A 6,377-nucleotide genomic window follows, 5' to 3' on the forward strand; every position below is an offset into this window, starting at 1 on the left:
GGATACGTATGACAAAGAGACAACTGAAATGTATGCTAACATAACAGACATTGTTCAGTTGCAGTATATCTCCAGTTTCGAGGATCATCGGTGTGTGGTTCTGTTGTGCTGTCGTTGGTATAACCTGTTTTCCAGGATCGCAAAACCCAGAGCTGATGATTATTTCAAATCCATCAATGTCAAGGCGGCGTACCAGACCAACGAGCCTTTTATTTTGGCAAATCAAGCAACACAGATATTTTTCTTGGAAGACACATTTGCACGTAGCGATGACTGGAGAGTATTGCAAAGGTTTGAGCAGAGGAATTCGTTTAATGAAGTTGCACAACAAGATGATGCTTACACTGCTCCTGATGTACAAGATAACACAGATGTTCCTAATATCTTTGAGAACCATCACGTCAATGACGCCGGCGAAAAGATTGCCTGTCGTCCTGTGGACATACAAGAGTTGATCAAGAAGAAGCCAACGTTCGAGGACGTTGAGGACGAAGAAGAAGATGACACCATGGGGAATTACGATTCAGACTGATACACATGGCGAAGATGTTGACGCTGCTGCTGTGGATGATGATTACATTGCTTTTGTCGTATTTGCCTGTCAGAAGACGTTTTTTATCTACTATGTGAAATTGTGTTTGCTATGACAACTGAAACCTGATGAACATGTTGTTTAGTATTTTGCTGTGAGAACATCACTTGTTATGTATGTGATTTGTGTTTGGTGATTGTATGACAACTAAAACATGATGACATTGTTGTTTAGTTGTACTCATATTTGGCTGTGAAACTTGAATTTGATGACATAGTTTGCTGTTGGACTGCAATTTGCTCGACGTCTTCGAATGAGAACAAAGCTGACCCGACAGGGCCTCTGCTATTTATTTATTTATATGAGCAAAGGGGATACCCCCTGATTTCTGTTAATAGAAATAATTAGATGTTAAAAACACTACACCTAGCCTGCTACACAGGTTTCATTCATTACTAGTTTCAGCAAAGTGCTCATGTCGTAGCCACTGAATACATCACGAGTGCTACATACACTGCAAATAAAGAGACAATCATCCTACATAGCACATCAATTTTTCCCATTATCTTCACAAGCTCTTTCATCTCCTCATTGCTGTCAAGGCCGTTCAACAGCTGTTGCTTGGCCATGATCAGAGGAACTGCATCTTTAACGTTCTGCTCAGCATCTTCCTCTTCTGTCGTTCCTTCAGTTACTTGTCCAACACCCCAACCTGCTGGTATTGGGATTCCTCAGCTAACCAAATAATCAGCGTAGTTGCATTCCCCCACATCAGCAACTTCGCAGAAATACAGATCACACGAATCTTCCCTTTTCTGCATGAATCAAATTGGTAGATCATCAACCAAACTATTAAAAAAATCAGCAACTGAAAGCAGCAGAACAACACTTAAACATATTATTACCCCATGATTCGGGCATTTGTAGAAGACTCGGCCATGGTTGCGGATTGTGGTTGAGACACGACGGATGACTCTGTGTGATTTACAGCAGTGGCACCACACCAACGGCAGTGGGTTGCAATGAGCAATCGGCTGCGGTGCATGTGCCGGCGAGGGTGTGATGAGACCCACAGATGATGGTACGGGTTGCGACTTGGCGCATATCTGGTTGTTGCCTGCTGAAGAGCAGGTGGACAAACAGCCAGTGGACATGGTTGCTGCGGCTAGAGCTTCTGATGCTAGGCAGAGTAAGTAGATAAGAGGAGAAGCAAACGTTGGATATGTCAGTTTCATTACTTGCAGAGTAGCATAGCACCATATATAGTCATAGTCTAGGTTTGGATTCGAACCAGCTACAGGCGCACGTCTTTCTTTTTTCTAAAACTCGGCAACGTCTCTTTACTGGTACACTAGCTTGTTCTGTACGCCTTCCCAAGTCTTTGATTTTCTTTCCCTTTTTTTGCGAGGACCTGACAGCTCGGACCCACCGGAAGGGCCTCTGTATTTCGCGAAAAAAACGTTCCCCCCGCTGGCATGTCGGACCCACCAGCTATATCTTCGCACGCAAGGAAGTGCCTTCTTATTACGCATACCCCCCTGCTAGTTGGGACCCACCATAGTGGGAGGATGACTTGTGGGCTAACAAAGTTGACGGGGACGGAGGGATTTGTCAACTTAGTCAATATGAACGATTCTAGCTCCGGTCACAGTATGATGTCCATCCAACGGGCGTAGCACTTCTTCAACCTCTGGTCTTATTGCTTCAGCCGCCCAAAGCAGCACCGGTCGTGCCGCATGCTCCTGCCTCCCGTGGCCGGTTGTGCTGCCGTGGAGGCCTCATCGCCCCCTATTATTCCCACCGCTGGCCAGGCCCTGCAGCGACAGCAGCCTCACACCGCAGCCGAACCAGTGAACCCTCGTACTCCTCTCCGCGCGGGCTTCCACTGCCGCGTCTTCCCCGGCTCCGCGTCGTCCCCTTCCTAGGCCTCGCCGTCATCCACCGCCGTGGTGCTCTCCACGCGGCGTGGTCAACGTGGTCAAGGAACGACTTCCATCGGAAGAGTACTGTACGTGGAGAGGCTGACAGCTGGGTCCACGGCCACAACCCAGTTTTTTGTGATTGGCCAAGTAAGTCGCTTTGTCAGGCCTGTTGGGCTGCAAATCTTTTAAGACGAGGAGAGCTTTCATTCGGCTGGCCGTGAAAATGGCCCATCAGTAATGAGAAATGGGCTGTACATTTTTTAAACACATCAAACTGGCAATTAGTTTCAAATATCTTTTTTTTCATTTCAAGATTTTAAATTACATTAATTTTTATGCGTGGAGAATTTGTTGGATTTTATATTGATATACATTTATTTTTGAAATCAGTTTGAATGTGAGTCGAAATTTCTGGATTAAAAACAGTTCAGACCGCATCGAAATATGCAAAATTTCGTATAATTTTTTAACCGTGGCCACAATTTGGGTTGTAATGCTAACAAAAAGAATATGGGCTCCAAAAAAACCTTAAGAATTAGCAAATGGGCTGAAAATTATTAGAAATAATGGCAGATGGGATGTATGCTGTTTTCCACAGATTTGAGGCTTTCCTAAAAAAAGGTTGACGCACAAGCAGTGACTGTTGGATGTCCATCCAACGTCCGTCGTGCTTCTTTAATATCTGCTCTTCCTGCTCCAGCCACTCAAACAGGCGCCGGCGGGACTGCCTGCTCCCTCCTCCCTGCGGCCGGCTCTGCTGCCGCGCAGGCCTCACCGCCTCACCGTACTACCATCGCTGGCCTAGCCATCCCTCTACTCACCCACACCTGCTGTTATTCTCCGGCGACGGCAGACGAACCAGTAAACCCTTGTACAGTCATACTCCCCTCCGCGTGGGAAACAACTGCCGAGTCTTCCCTGCCTCCATTTCGTTCCCTTCCTAGGCCTCGCCGTTGTCCACTGCCCTGGTGCTCTTGGCGCGGCCTGGTCAACATGGTCAATGACCGACATGCATCTGAAGTGGACTGTACGTGGAGAGGCCGACAACTGGGTCCATGGCCGCACGCAAGGAAATGCCTCCTTATTACACGCAAAATAATGATTCCTCCACCTAACATCAGGGACCCACCGAAAGGGCCTCAGTATATCGCAAAAAAAACGTTACCGCCGCTGACAGCTCGGACCCACCAGCTATATCTTCGCACGCAAGGAAGTGCCTCCTTATTACGCACAAAAAATGAATACTCCCCTTGTTAGCTGGGACCCAGTATAGTGGCAGGCTGACTTGTGGGCCTACTAAGTTGACGGGGACGGAGGGCTTTGTCAACATAGTCAATAATGCACGATTCTAGCTCCAGTGATCGTAGGATGTCCATCCAACGGCCGTAGTGCTTCTTCAACCTTTGGTCTTCTTGCTCCAGCCGCCCAAACCAGCGCCGGTCGTGCCTCGTGCTCCTGCCTCCCGTGGCCGGCTGCGATGCGGCGGAGGCCTCACCGCCCCCTACTACTCCCACCGTTGGCCAGGCCATCCCTCTACTCACCCACACACCCTGTTACTCTGCAGCGACAGCAGCCTCACACCACAGTGAATCAGTGCCCTCGTACTCCTCTACGCGTGGGCATCCACTGCCGCGTCTTCCCCGACTCCGCTTCGTCCCCTTCCTAGGCCTCGCCGTCGTCCACCGCCCTGGTGCGGTCAGCGCGGCGTGGTCAACGTGGTCAAGGAATGGCTTCCATCGGATGTGGACTGTACATGGAGAGGCTGACAGCGGGATCCATGGCCATAGCAAGGAAGTGCCTCCTTATTACGTGCGAAATAATTATTGCTCCACCTGACAGCAGGGACCCACCGGCGGGCCACCAGTATTTTCCGGAAAAAATCATTTCCCCCTAACTGCTGGGACCCACCAGACGGGCCACCATATTTTGCGAAAAAGACGTTCCCCCCGCTGTCAGCTCAGACCCACCGGAAGTGCCTCCTTATTAAGCACAAAAAAATGAATACTCCCCCGGCAAGCTGGGACCCACCTTGGTGGGAGGCTGACTTGTGGGCCTACTAAGTTGACGGGGACGAAGGGCTTTGTCAACTTAGTCAATATGAACGATTCTAGCTCCATTGACCGTACGATGTCCATCCAATGGCCGTAGTGCTTCTTCTACCGATGGTCTTCTTGCTCCAGCCGCCCAAAGCAGCGCTGGTCGTGCCGCATGCTCCTGCCTCCCGTGGCCGGCTGTGCTGCCGCGGAGGCCTCACCGCCCCCTACTATTCCCACCGCTGGCCAGGCCCTGCGGCGACGGCAGCCTCGCACTGCAGCCGAACCAGTGAACCCTCGTAATCCTCTCCGCGTGTGCGGGCTTCCGCTGCCGCGTCTTCCCCAGGTCCCCGTCGTCCCCTTCCTAGGCCTCACCATCGTCCACCGCCCTGGTGCCCTCGGCGCGGCGTGGTCAACGTGGTCAAGGAACGACTTCCATTGGACGTCGACTATACGTGGAGAGGCTGACAGCTGGGTCCATGGCCGCTGCAAGGAAGTGCCTCCTTATTACGTGCAAAATAATTATTCCTCCACCTGACAGCAGGGACCCACCGGACGGGCCACCATATTTCGCGAAAAAAACGTTTCCCCCTGACTGCTGGGACCCACCAGCTACACCTTCGCACGCAAGGAAGTGCCTGACGGTCGGGACCCACCTGGTCGAAGCGTACGTAGCGTTGTCATTCTGGTCGCGAACGTGTACGTACATATATACTGGTGGATGTAGAGGCACGCACATGTCGTAGTTGAGGCGCGCACATAGCATGTACACGTATGTACAACGGCCAGGGTGCAAGAAAGAAAATACGTCCACGTATGTGTACATACAGGCGGGGGCTCGAACGCCTACTCGCGCATACGTACGGTGAGGGCTCGTGTACATGGCTGGGTCGGAACGGAGAAACAACGTCGTCGTCGTGTTCATGGGGAGGCAACAGAATGTGTCGTGTTCATCGAGAGGCAACGCGGCTAGGTCGGAATGGAATGCGTGGTTGTGTTCATCGTGATGGCTTGGACGGAAGAGGCGATGGAAACGAGGCCTGGCATACCGCACAGCGGAGGAAACGGACCTCCTACGGTCAAAACGGGGGTCCTGTTGATCGGGAGGGGTGTGGCGTACCGCAAAACGGAGGAAACGGACCTCCTACGGTCGAAACGGGGGTCCTATTGATCGGGAGGGGTGTGGCGTACCGCAAAACGGAGGAAACGAAGTTGTGTTGGAGCACTACGGTCGAAACGGGGGTCCTGTTCATCGGGAGGGGTGTGGCGTACTGCAAAACGGGACTCCACGGGATACTGTTCATCTCCACCGTCGACCCCCTCCGGCCTCCTCGAGCTACTGTTCATCCACCGTCGACCTCCTCCAGCCTCCACGGGCTCCTGTTCATCCAGCCTCCACCGCGCGCTACTCCACCAGCTACTGTTCAACCACCCCTCCACCGTCTACTGTTCATCCATCCCTCCACACCACGGGGGCCTGTTCAACCACCCCTCCATGGGCACCCCTCCACTGTCTACTGTTCATCCTGCCCTCCACACCACGGGGTCCTGTTCATCCACCCCTCCACGGGCACCCCTCCACCGTCTACTGTTCATCTAGCCCTCCACCATACCACGGGGTCCTGTTCATCCAGAGGCAACGCCACCGCTCACTGTTCATCCCATCGATCAGCTTCAGTTAGCAGCAGTAGCCAAGGAATCGCTCGATCGGGTTCAATGAACAAGCATCAATCGATCGCTCGGATTCAGTAACGCATAGCCTGCAGTGCAATCGCTCGGGTTCAGTTAGAGCCCAACTCCTCGCTCGAGTTCAGTTAGAGCCAACGCCTCACACACACGCGCGTACTTGTACGAGAGAAACGCGCATCGCTCGGCCCCCGACCTCCCACC

The sequence above is a fragment of the Triticum aestivum genome, chromosome 7A (assembly GCF_018294505.1).
Source record: "Triticum aestivum cultivar Chinese Spring chromosome 7A, IWGSC CS RefSeq v2.1, whole genome shotgun sequence".
Classification (NCBI taxonomy): domain Eukaryota; kingdom Viridiplantae; phylum Streptophyta; class Magnoliopsida; order Poales; family Poaceae; genus Triticum; species Triticum aestivum.